Raw genomic sequence first — 15,408 nt, forward strand, 5'->3', positions numbered from 1 at the left:
AGGGGAGGGGTGGGGGAGGGGTTATCTCAGGACAAGCAGGCAGCATATTCTCACATGTGGGTGACGTCACCGACGGAGCCCTGGTACGGACACTTTGAAAGTGCATTGCATTTTAAGACTTTCAGAAAATTTGTGATAGCCCGCACTGCGCATGTGCCCGACATAGGTGCACAGTGCCTCAGTTTTTTAGTTTCCGCAGAGCTAAGAAGTCGCATTTTTCAACGGCTGTTGAAATTTTTCCTCACCTTCCCACTTTCGCATCTCTGTTTTGTTTTGTACTTCTCTTTTTCTTTCATTTCTTATTTGTATAAAATAAAAAAAAGAGGTTATTTCTTTTTTTTCCTGTCTCTGGGTTTTGGCCCAGCGTGGCCTTGTCGTTCACCTTAGCCATCGAGTTCAATTTGGCTGAGGCGGTGTTCCCATCCATGTCACACCCGCTGACCAGTTTAAAAAAGTGTGGTCAGTGTGTTCGCACTATTTCGCTTACAGACCCTCACAGCTAGTGCCTACAGTGTTTGGGTCCTGAACACCGTGTTCAGTCTTGTAAGCGCTGCTCTTCCTTGCAAAAACAGATGATTCAAAACTGTATTTTACAACAGGAGAAACTTTTCAGTGTTGCCATGGAAGGAGAGGCATCAACAATACCATCGGCATCAAAGACACAGGCATTGAAGACTTCAACACTGCTAGTGGCGCCATCATCGACACTGGTGTCGCAGCACATCACAGCCTTGGGTACCCGGCTAAGAAGCCATCCTCTTCCCCAACAGGGATGCAGGTTACAAAAGCATTGAGCCTATTAATGCCGACCAAGCACAAGTCCCAGCAACCGGTTCCTTCATCGAGGAGTGCCTCAACATTGGCATCGTCCTCCCCGGAACGTGTCGCAGCACCTGTGGCAAAGAGACCTCAAGTACCGGTGCTTAGTCTGAGGCAAAAGCTTGATGCTTTACTTTGGGAGGAGCTCGGGGACCAGTTTCACTTACTGCTCCCAACACTGACTTCTCCTGTACCGGTCTAGTCTGAGCCTAACATTGCCAGCACTCCTGGCACTGTCGATTCTCCATCAGTGCATCACAGAGAATCGACTCATCGTGCTAGCTTTGCCACTCCGACACTGAAGCATTGCTCTTCTAAGCATCGATCTCAATCTCCTCGATGTCATTGGTCCTCTTCCAGGCATTCTGATTGAAGCCCTGTCAAGTCAGGTAAAGTGTCTTGAAAGAGAAAACATTCCGAGACCCCGACGCCGGAATGGCACCGATCGAAGCAACGCACCCCATCTCTGCTGCAAGACTCAGACTTGCAAGAAAACTCCGTCCTGGATGTTTCTCTATCTTCCACTGTGGCTGATGACTCTCCAGCATCGAACTCTCCCAGACGTTCTCCACCTAGAGCAACTTCTCCCACCGAAAAGCTGTCCTTCACTAAATTTATAAGGCAGATGAGTAAGGACCTTTCAGTGTAGTTGGAGGCTGATTCCAAGTACAGTAAGGAGTATCTCGAAACTCTGAATTATGATCAACCTCTAAAAGAAATGCTAAAGCTCCCTTTGCAGGGCATGCTGCATGAAACCTTTTACAAGAATCTTTTGAATCGTCACTCTTGGTGCCAGTGGTTCCTAGAAAATTGGAGTTCCTCTTCAAAATAATCTCTCTGCTGGGATTTGATAAACCCCCAACTATCTCATCAATCCCTGGTTGTTGATGCTACTCTAAAGAAGTCTGCTTCAGCAAATGTTTATGCGTCAGTCTCTCCAGATAGGGAGGGCCGCACTATGGATAAGTTTGGCCGGAGACTCTACCAAAATTCCATATTGGCTAACAGGGCAGTCAACTATAATTTCTTTTAAAAACACTCTTTCTATTTTGTTGAATACTTAAGTATCCAAGGCATAGTTCTTTGCTTGCAGATTTATTAGTCTATGGAAGTGAGATATGTGAACTACAAGTCATGTTCAGAACTTACATTGTTTGTATTCTGTCTGTATTCTGCACTATTTTATCTGTCCATGCCTAAAATGAATAAAGATGCTCTAAAAGTATATATACTAACAGGAATCTAGTAACTGGTTACCTCTAAAGGGGAAAATTAACATTGCTATAAAATATCTTTAGTGAAAAAAAACTGTGGGGCTCATTTTCAAAACACTTAGACATACAAAGTACCTTAGAAAATATAGATACTCGTTGCTATCATGAGGGTCTGCACCTTGCAAAAAGTCAAATTAGAAGACTTGAGAGACTTTGAAAAAAAACATAAACTGAGACATTTCATACTAAATGTAGGCATTTGCAAAAAAAAAAAAAAAACAACAAACACTACAATCAATCATTGAAGGTGAAAAGACTATTTCTCTCATTTTATTAATGACGATGTTAATACCCAAAGTAAACTGTTTTCCTTAGGAAACAAATTAATTTGTACTAATTCAACTAATAACTAGGACTTATCTAAGCCAATATCTAGACAATTGGAGAAGTTCTTTCAGGATGCATTCTATGTGCAACTATGCAGAAGTTATCCATGGATACAGGATCCCAAGATGATACTATAAATGGGACATTACATATGTCAACTTTAACTGAATTTCAGGAATGTATATTGGTTAAGACAGAAAAATTAATTTCACAGACCAAATGTTACTCTAGGTTGATAGATTTGTTGCCAATGTCCTGGATAAGGATGACTAGCTTTTAAAATAATGTTCCTGCTTCTATCAATGATAAATAACAGCTTGAAAGAAGGTGTGGTACCAATTAATTGGAAGTGTGCCACAGTTCATCCAATTCTGAAGGCTTCATCATTGAACTCTGAATTAATAGAAAGCTATAGGCCAATTTCCAATCTATGTCTACCAGCTAAATTAGTTGAGAGAGTTGTACTGGATCATCTAGACTCGTATTTTGAAAGTACTATTACTCTCCACCTAAAACAATCAGGGTTCCATAGGGAACATAGTACAGAAATCATCTTGACTACTATGCTTAGTGATATATGGCAAATGTTGGATAGTGGATATCACTTGGCAGTATCATTGGATTTAGCAAAGCCTTTGATTTGGTTGATCATACTACTCCACATGTTGGGAACTGAGGGAAAAGTATTCATGGTTAAAATCACTTTTGATAGTCTTGTTCATAGAAACATAGAAACTGATGGCAGAAAAGGGCCACGGCCCATCTAGTCTGCCCACAGCAATGACCCACCCTTACCTACTTCTATGAAGTGATCCCACTTGCCAATCCCATTTTTTCTTAAAATCTGGCACGCTGCTGGCCTCAATTACCTGCAGTGGAAGATCATTCCAGCGATCAATCACTCTTTCGTTGAAGAAATATTTTCTGGTGTCACCATGAAATTTCCCACCCCTGAGTTTCAACAGATGCCCTCTCGTTGCCGTGGGCCCCCTGAGAAAAAAGATATCTTCTTCCACCTCGATCGGCCCATGACATATTTGAACGTCTAGATCATGTCTCCCCTCTCTCTGTGTTCCTTGAGTGAGTGTAGCTGCAACTTATCCAGCCGTTCCTCATACGGAAGATCCTTGAGTCCTGAGACCATCCAGGTGGCCATTTGCTGAACCGACTCAACTCTCAGCACATCTTTGCTCCAGAATTGTACTCAGTATTCCAGATGGGGTCTCACCATGGATCTGTACAAAGGCATTATGACCTTGGGCTTCCGGCTGACGAAACTTCTGCGGATACAACCTATGATTTGTCTAGCCTTGGATGAAGCTTTCTTCACTTGATTGGCAGTCTTCATGTCTTCACTAATGATTATCCCCAAGTCACGTTCTGCTACAGTCCTTGCTAGGGTCTCTCTATTTAGGGAGTAAGTCTGGCATGGATTTTTGCTGCCAAGGTGCATGACCTTGCATTTTTTGACATTGAAACTTAGTTGCCAAGTCCTGGACCAATGCTCCAATAGGAGTAGGTCTTGCGTCATACTGTTGGGCATTGAGCTTTTTGTTAGGCACTGTGCTTTGGTCTGTTGTGCTCTTGCCTACTACGTTGCATAGTTTGGCGTCATCGGCGAATAACGTAATTTTGCCTCGAAGCCCCTTAGCCAAGTATCTTATGAAGATGTTGAATAGGATCGGGCCCAGGACTGACCCCTGGGGCACTCCGCTGATCACCTCCGCTGTTTCGGAGGGGGTGCTGTTTACCACCACCCTCTGAGTTCTGCCGCTGAGCCAGTCCTTAACCCATGCAGTTAATGTGTCACCTAATCCCATCAAACTCATCTTGCTCAGTAACCTGCGATGTGGGACGCTATCAAATGCTTTACTGAAGTCCAAGTATACGATGTTTAGGAACTCCCCTATATCCAGCTTCCTTGTAACCCAATCAAAGAAGCTGATCAGATTGGATTAGCAGGACCTTCCCTTTGTAAATCCATGTTGATGGGGATCTCGTAGATTCTCCTCGTTCAGGATCATATCCAATTGGCGTTTGATTAGAGTCTCCATAAGTTTGCTCACTATCGATGTGAGACTCACCGGTCTGTAGTTCGCAGCCTCTGTCCTGCATCCTTTTTTGTGGAGTGGAATGACGTTAGCCATTTTCCAGTCCAACGGGACTCTTCCTGTACTTAGGGAAAGATTGAAGAGCGTGGATAATGGTTCTTCCAAGATGTCATTTAACTCCCTGAGCACCCTGGGGTGCAGTTTGTCCGGTCCCATAGCTTTGTTAACCTTGAGATTTGATAGCTTGAAGTAGACACTGCTGGGCGTAAACTCGAAGTTTCGAAACGGGTCTTCTGAGCTTTCCCTTGTCTGCAGCTGAGGGCCAAATCCCAGCACCTCGCAAGTGAAAACTGAGCAAAAGTATTCATTTAAAAGTTTGACTTTATCGGAATCCGATTCTACATAGTTCCCCTCGGGTTTCCTAAGGCGTACTATCCCATTTGTGTTTCTGTTTCTGTCACTGATATACCTGAAGAAGGATTTATCGCCCCTCTTGATGTTCTTTGCTAGATTCTCCTCCATTTGTAATTTGGCCTCTCTGACTGCTGTTTTGACGGCTTTTGACTTGGCCAGATAGTCTTCCCTAGATTCCTGCCTCCCTGATTGTTTGTAGAAGATGAACGCTCTTTTTTTCTTTTTTATGAGGTCTGAGATTTCCGCAGAGAACCACTGCAGTTTATTCTTTCTACGCCGTTTACTTACTGATTTTATATAGCAGTTGGTTGCTTTCAGAGTTGACCACATTTCCTCTACATTATCCGTTTCTGCCTGGTTTTGCAGAGCCTGATGGATGAAATCTCCCATGCTTTTGAAGTTTGTGTCCCTGAAGTTGAGGACCTTGGTCAATGTGTTTGATTTAGTGAAACCTGAGGTTGAACCATACCATGTTGTGGTCACTGGAGGCCAACGTGTCACCTACTGAGACCTCTGTGACGCTTTCTCCATTGGTAAAGTATCAGGTCCAGTATCGCCTGATCCCTAGTTGGCTCTAATACCATTTTGCCTGAGTCTTGCTCCCTTCATAGAGGTTAACAGCCTTCAGCTGCTACTGGTCGCAGAAGAAAGTGTGTTCCAATCCACATCAGGCATATTGAAGTCTCCTACCAATACTGTGTCCCACACAAGGTGATGTTCTCTATGTCTTCGATTAATTCTTTATCCAGGTCATCCTGTTGTCTTGGAGGATGTATACTATGCCAAGATACAAGCATTTGTCCTTCCCCCTGGCCAAATTCACCCAGAGAGATTCTCCGGTATACCTGACATCTGCAATTCTTGTAACTTTAATGTCATCTTTAGTGTAGAGTGCTACCCCTCCTCCCATTTTGTCCTCTCTGTCTCGACGGAGTAAGTTGTAACCCAGTATGGCCATGTCCCACCCATGGGAGTCTGTGAGCCAGGTTTCGGATATCGCCACCACATCTAGATCGGCGTTCCTCATTTCCGTCTCTAATTCCAGAATCGTGTTGCCCAAACTGTGGGCAATTGATGTACATAGCCCTCCATACCTTATGTTTGCTATGACTCTGTGGAGATATTCCCGCTTTGAGCTAATTTGAATCCTTTAGTACTGTTTGCAATGTGTGTACTCTCCCTAGACCCAGGAATTGCAATGTGTACTTACCCTAGACTCGGAATGGTGTACTCGCCCTAGACCCAGAATTTCAATGTATACTTACCCTAGACTCGGAAATGTGTGTACTCGCCCTAGACCCAGAATTGCAATGTATACTTACCCTAGACTCGGAAATGCAATGTGTACTAACCGCAGACTCAGAAATGGATTGGCATCTTCTCCAGGTTGGTTATTTGTGCCTGTACCCTCCCCCAACTTACCTAGTTTAAAGCCCTATGAAGTAGGCGGGCTAGCTGGTGTCCAAAGACGTTCTTTCCTCTTCTGGTCAGGTGTAGTCCGTCTGGTCCCTGTATTCCATGTAATGCCTCCCCATGGTTCAGGAACCCGAAGTTCATCTTCATGCACCATCCGTGCAGCCAGTCGTTTGCCCTCTGGATACGATCATCCCTGGCTCTTCCCTTTCCCCACACTGGGAGGATCGAGGAGAAGACCACCTGCACATCCAACCTCCTCAGCTTCTCACCTAGGGCTCCAAAGTCTACGGGTATGCTCTCCGGGGTGTTCCTGGTGGTGTTGTTTGTTCCGACATAGATGAGAAGCATGGGGAAGTGGTCCTGGGGCTTGATGAGTCTGTCTAGGCAAGCGGTTACATACCCGGATCCTGGCCCCTTACAAACAGCAAACCTCTCTTGATTGGCATATCTGATCTGCAAATTGGTCCCTTGGTGCCCCTCAGCAGCGAATTCCCCATGACTACCACTCTGCGCTTCTTTGGGGGGGGGGGAGCCATCCTGTTGTCTCTGAACCGGAACCATCTGATGGACAACTTCCTGAGGCTCAGGTCCTTCCTGTAGCAGCTGGAATCTGTTCCTCAAGGTGATTTGTGGGGTCGATGTAAAGCTGCCTTGTGTGCGAGAGAAAGAGACAGAAGAAGAGGAAGGCCTTCTGTGTTTTCCTGTGGAGGAAGTCACCAGCTGCCTTGAGTCAGCATCTCCAGCCTCTTCCTGTATCCCAATTGTTGGTTTCAAGGTTGAAGGTTTGGTTGTTCTGGGCATCTCGAGGATGGTCTTGTCTGGTTCCTGTTCGGTGATCTGGGACAGCTCCTGGCTGACTCAGTCGTCACGGATGCTTCTTAAGTGCTTTACCTCCTCTCTCAGGCTCCTCAGCTCCTGCAAGATGCTTCCATCTAGCTGATCTATCTCTTCTGTCTGAGTGGAGACTGAAGCCATCTGCGTGGGGATGGCCTTGGTTTCTACAGAGACCTCTGTCCACCTTCCTGACTCTCCCTCTGTCTGCACATGGACCATGGCCACACCCTGGATCCCTTTGGTGACTGGACTGCCTGTCTTGATTTTAGTCTTGCTGCTTTTAGTTCTACTGTCATTTTCAAGTGGTTCATTTTTTTTTTTTTTTTTAGATATTTGTTAGTTGTTGGTTTGAAGGATAGAGGTTGTTAGTTATTGGTCAGATAGTGTTAAGGTTGGAAGGATAGAGGTAGTCAGTTAATTGTTAGTTAAGGCTGCCTGTTTGATAGTGGGCTAGAAAGGTCTGCCTGATTAAATGGTTTGAGGATAGAGTGACTGGTGAGGTCTGCCTGTTTAGTGTGAAAAGTCTGGCTGCTTGTTGGCTAGTTAGAAGGGTCTGCCTGGTTTGAAAGTTTGGTGGAAAATTAAAAGATAGACTGAAGTTAATTGGTTAATTAGCTAGTTGTAGAAAGTTGAAAGGTAGACTAAAGTTGAAAGATAGACTAAAAGTTAATTAGCTAGATATAGAAAGTTATAGAAAGTATAAAAGATAGTCTAAAAGCTGATTAGCTAGCTATGTGTGCCTGGTGGTTGTACTCCGCCTTGTTTTGTGTTGAGAACTTACCTTGAGCGGTTATCCGGAGCCCTTCCTTGAGACCCTTCTTGAGGCATTTCGCAAAGGCGCTCTTGCTAAGGCGAGCGCCTAACAGCTGCGCGCCGTTGGCTCGTCCCCTTTTATGGGGAACATCGGCTGTGACATCGGGGGTGGGCGGAGTTACCACCCGTCTCTTCCCAACTCCGTGTCCCTTCCGCCTCCCTCTCTACGTCCTTCGATGGCAATGCTCCTCTTTGCGCTCCCTTTTACCGCCTCCTCCGCCTCTCCATTCGCTTCTCCTGCCTTCTCCGCTCCCCTTTACTGCCTCCTCCGCCTCTCCGTTCGCTTCTCCTGCCTTCTCCGCTCCTCTCTCTGCTCCTGCTTTACTCCTACCGCCCTCTCCGCTATTTCAGCCTTCTCTTTCCCTGCAAGCACACTCTCCCTCCACTCACAGTTCCTCCGCTCCGCTCTCTGCTCCACCACGTGCTTGCACCAACAGTCCCCCTTTGGCTGGCCTAGAGCTGAGGACCCTCCGTTGGCTTGTCCCCTTTTATGGGGGAGATCGGCTGTGACTTTGGGGGGTGGGCGGAGTTACCACCCATCTCTTCCCCTCTCCGTGTCCCGTCCGCCTCCCTCTCTACGTCCTCCGATAGCAGTGCTCCTCTTTGCGCTCCCTTTTACCGCCTTCTCCACCTCTCCGTTCGCTTCTCCTGCCTTCTCCGCTCCTCTCCGCTCCCCTTTACTGCCTCCTCCCGCCTCTCCGTTCGCTTCTCCTGCCTTCTCCGCTCCTCTCTCTGCTCCTGCTTTACTCCTACCGCCCTCTCCGCTATTTCATCCTTCTCTTTTCCTGCAAGCACACTTCTTCCTCCACTCACAGTTCCTTCGCTCCGCTCACTGCTCCACCACGTGCTTGCACCAGCAGTCCTCCCTCTGTTGTACCTTTTCTAATAAAAATGTTTAGCAAAAAAAAAAAATATATATATATATATATATCATTATCCCAGGACAAGCAGGCAACATATTCTCAACATATGGGTGACATCAACCACGGAGCCCCTATGCGGACTTGCTTGAAGAACTTTTGGAAAGTTCGCGACTACTGCACCGTGCATGCGCGAATGCCCTCCCGCCCGATGTAGGGCACACGTTTCCTCAGTTCTAAGTTTTCTGTGGAGCTGAGAAGCTCTTGTTTCAAGGCTGTGCGTGAGAATTAATAATAATAACTTTATTCTTGTATACCGCCATAACCCAGAGAGTTCTAGGCGGTCACAGCAATTTATCAAATTATAAACATATCAGAGTTTACAGATAACAACAATAAAGAAACTAATTGACATAGAATATGTCGTTAAGGTTAGCTGGAGAAGGGAAGAAAAGGTTGAGGGTAGTGGGAAGGGATATTACATTAAGAAGGAGAGAGGGGGGATTTCAGTGCATAGTAGAGGGGAGTTCAGTGCATTGTAGAGGATAGGGTATCAGGGGTTGTGTCCGTGGAAAAGGTGAGTTTTGAGTAGCTTTCTGAAGTCGAGGTAGGTGGGGGCCTCAAGCACACATTATGGGCTAGCCATGGGTTCAGTTTAGCCGCTTGAAAAGCGAAGTTTTGTCGAAGAACCTTTTGAGGTGACATAGTTTAGTGAGGGGAAGGCGAACAGATGAATTCTGCGGGAGTTCTTAGTGTTGCAACTCAGGTAGAAGTGCGGGTTGAGGTAGGTTGGGGATAAACCGAGTACTGTTTTGTAGCAGAAGCAAGCAAACTTGAATATGACTCTGGATTCAAACGGTAGCCAATGAAGTTTGAGATAGAAAGGGGTGATGTGTTCCCATTTATTCAGACCAAATATAAGGCGGACAGCGGTGTTTTGAATTAGTTTTAGTCTCCTGATGGTTTTTTTTGTGGCGCCCAAGTAGATAATATTACAGTAGTCCAGGATGCTGAGAATGGAGGATTGTACCAGCAGTTGGAAAGAGGAGTCGTGAAAGTGTTTTTTTTATGGTGCGGAGTTTCCAGAGTACTGAGATGCTTTTCCTGACTGTAAGATCAGTGTGTTTCTCTAGGGATAGATGTTTGTCTAGCGTGACTCCCAGTATTTTTAAGGTTTGTTCAAGGGGGAAGGCTGAACCGTTCACTTGAATTGTGGTGTCTTCGATTTTGTCATTGAGGGTGGCTAGGAAGAATTTAGTTTTGTCGGGATTTAATTTTAATCTGAAGGATAACATCCAGAGTTCTATCTGATTAAGTAAGCTTGAGAGTGAGGAGAGCAACTCTGGGGTGAAATTGGTTAGTGGGACGACTATTGTAATGTTGTCTGCGTAGATGAAGAATTTGCGCTTGGAGCTTTGGAGGAGGTATCCCAGGGAGGCGAGGTAGACGTTAAACAGGGTGGGGACAGAGGGGAACCTGTGGGACACCACAGGAGTTGTCCCAGCTATATGAGTAAGAGTCGTTCTTGAACACCCTGTATGATCTATTTTTTAGGAACCCATGGAACTAGTTTAGGACCTGGCCGGAGATGCCGATGTGTTCAAGGCAATCAAGGAGGATGGTGTGGTCGACAAGGTCGAAGGCACTGCTCAGGTCAAGTTGCAAGATCAGGGCGCTAGAGCCTTGGCTAAAGAGTGTGTGCAGGTGATCGAGTAGGGAGGCTATGATGGTTTCGGTGCTGTGGTCCGAACGAAAGCCCGATTGGTTTTCATTTAGGATATTAAATTTTTTTTTCCAGATATGTGTTGAGTTCAGTGTTTACCACCCCTTCTGCTATTTTGGTGAATAGCGGGATGCTCGCGATGGGTCTGTAATTAGACGGGGCGTTGGAGGGCTCTTTAGTGTTTTTTTATAATAGGAGTTATTGTAGATATGACCTTGCTCAGGAGGGAAATTTCCTGTGGATAGTAAGAAGTTTACCCAAGCCAACATATTGGCTTTGAAGTGGGTCGGTGCCCTTTTAATGACGTTTGGGGGGCAGGTGTCTAGTCTGCAGAAGGAGTTAGTATATTTGTTATAGTATTTGCTGAAGGTTTGCCAGTCAATGGGTGAGAAATGGTTCCAGTTTAGGTCCGTTCTGTACCCTTGGTCCGGTTTTTGATGTGTCGGTGTCGGGGAGGGTTGGGAAGGACTCGTGGGGAATGGCTGGGGCAGTTATCGAAGATCTTAGTTTTTGTATTTTGGAGTTGAAGAAATCTGCTAGGGTGTTAGCGGCTAATGTGGAATTCTTCTAGGTTGTCAGTGAGGGTCTCAAGATTATAGAGGTCATTGACAAGTTTTGAAAAGGTTACTACTGTTAGCTGTAACGTTTCCGATTTTGAGGGCATAGAAAGTTTTTGCGTTTTTCCTTGGTGAGGTTTTTATAGTTTTTTAGTTTTAGTTTCCAGGCAACTCTGTGTTCTTGGGTTCCAGATTTAATCCAGAGTCTTTCTGATTTTCTTAGGTCCCTCTTAAGCTAGAAGCAGCTCAGAGTCGAACCATCCCTCTAGATTTTGTAGTTCTAATTCTGCGGGTTTTTAAGGGGGCTATTTCGTTTAGTTATTTCTATGCCTTCTCATCGCTGTGGTTCGTGTTTGTTTTTTTCTTTCACAGTCGCTGCGTTGCGTGTGTTAAAAAAAAAAAAAAAGTTTCCTTAAATTTTTGGTCGTGTCATGGCGGGGCCTGTTCCGTGGCCTCAGCCTGCAGGCTTCAATTTAGCCATGGCTGTTTTCCATTCATGTCCCGGCCAGTCACAGGGTTCAAGAAGTGTAGCCAGTGTCAGTGACCCCACATAAGTGGTGTGTTCAGTGTTTAGGACCTGATCATCATCCGGAGTCGTGCGCTCGCTGTGCTACACTTCAGAATCGAACCCTTAAACGCCGTCGAGTTCAAATTGAAAAAATCTTCGGGGTCTTCCTCCAAAAACCCCGACCTATACTGTGCCGAACTTTTCTGCGGGACTTAAAACCTCAACCTCGGCCTCACTACAGCCTCCCTCGATGGGGAAATCTGTAAAATTGTCCCCGAGGGGACGCTCTCCTCAATGTCTCCATCAGATAAGCTATTGAAGCCAGCCCTTCAGGAGTCACAGTCCACTCCAACAATGAGACCCGTTGCATCGAGGCTTCCCAGAAGCAGAGTCTCTAAATCGAGGAAGCACTTGTCCTCAAGGTCTTCTTCCTCGGAGTCCATAGCCGCACCAATTGCACCAGCTCCAGTGGTCTCGGTGCCAGCTATGCTAGAATATGTTGGAGACCATTCTGCATCAGGAGTTATTTAATATGCTTGCCAAATTGACTCCTGCCTTGACCCTGCTTCCTGCAGTCCAGCCTGAGCACTCAGCAGTATTACAAGGAGTTGAGTCCTTGAGAGTGCTTCGAGGTCAGTCTGAACACAAGGAGTCAAGTCCTTGCAAGTGTCTCGACCTCAATATTCAACCTCCAATCCTACCTCACAACATAAGACATTGCCTTCTTCGAGGCACAGGGCGAGGACACCTCGAGATTCACTATCGAGGCTGGATTCCACTTCAATGCCCCGTTCTTCGAGGCACGATTCATCTCCACACCATCTGTCAAGGCATTCATCTAGACCCAGGTCTTCTTCTCGAGACAGACCTCATTCCTCGAGGCATCAAGACTCCGAGGCCACCAACTCCTTTCTCGAGGAAATCTACTGTGGGACCTCACATCCAGATGAGGTCTCTCACCAGTCGAGTTCTTCTCCTGAAAGGTTCCTCAAAAATAAAATGTTCTACTTGTTCCAGAAGTGGACTTTTGTCTTCATCTTTGCCTATAGATTCAGATCTGTGGTACCAATATTCCAGATAGGCTTCACCTTCTTTCTCTGCTGTCAGGGGTACTTTGAGGGGCTCTCATTCACTTTCACCTCAACAAGGTCATCCCTATTCTGATCTGGTGTCCTTTACTAAATTCCTATGCCAAATGAGTAAAGATCTCAACATTGTCTTGGAGTCCGACTCAAAATATTCTAAGGAGTATTTAGAAGAGCTGGGTATGCCTAATCCTCCTAGGGATTCTCTCAAATTACCCATGAATGGCATTCTTTCTCAAACTTTCAAGAGAAATCTGGATACTCCATATTCTATTCCTGTGGTTCCAGCAAAACTAGAATCTTGTTAAAAGATGGTTCATTGCAAAGTCTCAACTGTCCCATCAAACTCTTCTCGTGGAGTCTTCTTTAAAATGATCCAATCCTGCCAAAGTTTATGCCACAGTCCCTCCTGGTCGAAAAGGGAGGACCATGGACAAGTTTGGCCATCGTCTGTATAAAATTCTATGATGACGAATCAAATTTTAAACTACAATTTTGTCTTTACATCATATCTTAAGCATTGGGTCAACGCTATGCCTACTTTTTTCAAGTATCTCCCAAAACATTAGCTACCAGAGTTCCAGCATATACATTCTACTCTAGGTCAACTTCACATGCATATGGTTCAGGCTGCATATGATGCTTTTGAAATGTCCTCCAGGGTCACTGCCTGGTTAAGCATTGTGGACATGGATCCAAACCTGCATGAACGACTGGTCAACATTTCATGTCAAGACAATAAGTTGTTTAATGACTCCATTTAGGCAGCCACAAAATGCTTGTCTGAGCAAGAGAAATCGTTTGTCTCTATAATTAGGCCGAAGCCGAAGCCTTCCACTGCTAAGAGTTATAGGCCTCCCCCATCTGAGGCATTATCTTCAGAAGTCAGCACCTTATTCGAGGCCGCCTCCTAAGAAGCAACAACAACGGCAATGCAAACCTCAGACTTCTGCTGCGTCTAAGTCCACTCAGCCTTTTTGACCATCTAATGCAGAGCATAACATCAAGTTTCAAGTTTATTAGTTTTTATATACCGACCATCAAACAAATGTCTGGCCGGTAACAATAAAATTTAAAAAGGTAGATGAAAATAATAATAGGTTGTTTAAAAAAATTAAATAGAGTGAACATAGATGACAAAGACTAGACAAACTTGAAGGTGAGGGTAAGAGGGAAGGAGGGGGGAAAAGTTACATAATTGAGAAGAAAGGAGAAAGGTGGGGTGGGGATAGCAGAGCACGGGGGTTTTACTCCTGTTACTTTCTTTCACGAAGAAGGTAGGAAAATCTATGGCCTATATTGGACCTCAGCGCTCTAAACAAATTTCTTGTCAGAGAAAAATTTGAATGCTGTCTCTGGCTTCTTTGTATCCCCTTCTGGATCACAATTGATTATGCTCTCTGGATCTCAAAGAAGCATACACACACATTCCCATTCTACAAGTTTCTTAGATTTTGGTGAGAAATAATCATTATCAAAACAGAATGCTACCTTTTGGTCTGGGCATCATCTCCCAGGGTTCTGCGTAGCCATGGTCTTCAGGTTTCCCGTACCATGGACAACTGGCTCATCAAAGATTCAACATCTCAGGGGGTTATTGTAGCAACCCAATGGACTATTTGGTTCCTCCAAAGTTTGGGGTTCGAAGTAAACTTTCCAAAATCCCAGCTACAGCTCTCTCAAACTCTACAATTCATTGGAGCAGTACTAGACACTGTGCAACTCAGAGTATTCTTCACTCAACAATGTCAGGATACTCTCATACAACTTTGCCACAAAGTGTTGCCCCTTACTTCACTCTCAGCGAGACACATGATGGTCCTCTTCGGTCACATGGCCTCTGAAGTTCTCGTGACTCCTTTTGACAGACTTCACCTCAGAATTTCTCAATGGACCCTGGCTTCTCAATGGGCATAGGCTTCCGATCCTCTCTCCCTCAGCATATTACAGTGACTTCTTCGTTCAGACAGTCTCTCCACTGGTGGATGCTGTCTTCCAAACTCTTCAGAGGTTTACTGTTTCAAATGCTCCCCCCTCATTAGAAAGTTCTCACGACAGATTCCTCGACCTACACTTGAGGGGACTCATCTCGATGGTCTCCGTATTCAAGGGCATTGGTCCATCACAGATCGTCAGAGTCACATAAATCTGTTGGAACTTAGAGCGATTTACAATGTTCTCAAAGCTTTTCAGCATCTTCTTCACGATCATGTAGGCCTCATTGTACAGCCATGTACTATGTCCACAAGCAGGGAGGAACAGGATCCCTCCCCCTTTGCCAGGAGGCTCAGAAGGTTTGGAATTGGGCAATTCTTCACATCTTTCAGAAAGTGGTCTACATTCAAGAAGAGAAAAACTTTCTGGCGGACAAATTGGGTCATCTTCTACAGCCTCACGAATGGACACTCAATTTGTCGCCTCTCCATCACATATTTTCTCAGTGGGGAACTCCTCAAGTAGATCTCTTTGTGTCTCCTCACAACAATAAGCTGCCTCAGTTTTGCTCCAGAATATACTCCCCTCACCGCCTAGAGGCAGATGTTTTTCTTCTGGAATGGAAGAGCAAATTTCTGTATATGTTTCCTCCATTCCCTCTCATTCTCATGACACTTGTCAAACTCAAACATGAACATGCCACTATGATTCTAATAGCTCCTAGACAAACTTGGTTCTCACTTCTACATCAACTCAGCAGCAGGGAGCCACTACTTCTACCAATTTTTCCAT

The 15,408-nt window shown here is 45.2% G+C and overlaps 1 protein-coding gene across 1 annotated transcript in view; it reads right to left on the minus strand.

Moving 5' to 3' along the window:
* MYT1L (myelin transcription factor 1 like) overlaps positions 1-15,408 on the minus strand; it is a 612,659-nt gene that overhangs the window by 55,717 nt on the left and 541,534 nt on the right. The gene's annotated exons all lie outside the window — the stretch shown is intronic.

The sequence above is a fragment of the Geotrypetes seraphini genome, chromosome 3, assembly GCF_902459505.1.
Source record: "Geotrypetes seraphini chromosome 3, aGeoSer1.1, whole genome shotgun sequence".
NCBI lineage: Eukaryota > Metazoa > Chordata > Amphibia > Gymnophiona > Dermophiidae > Geotrypetes > Geotrypetes seraphini.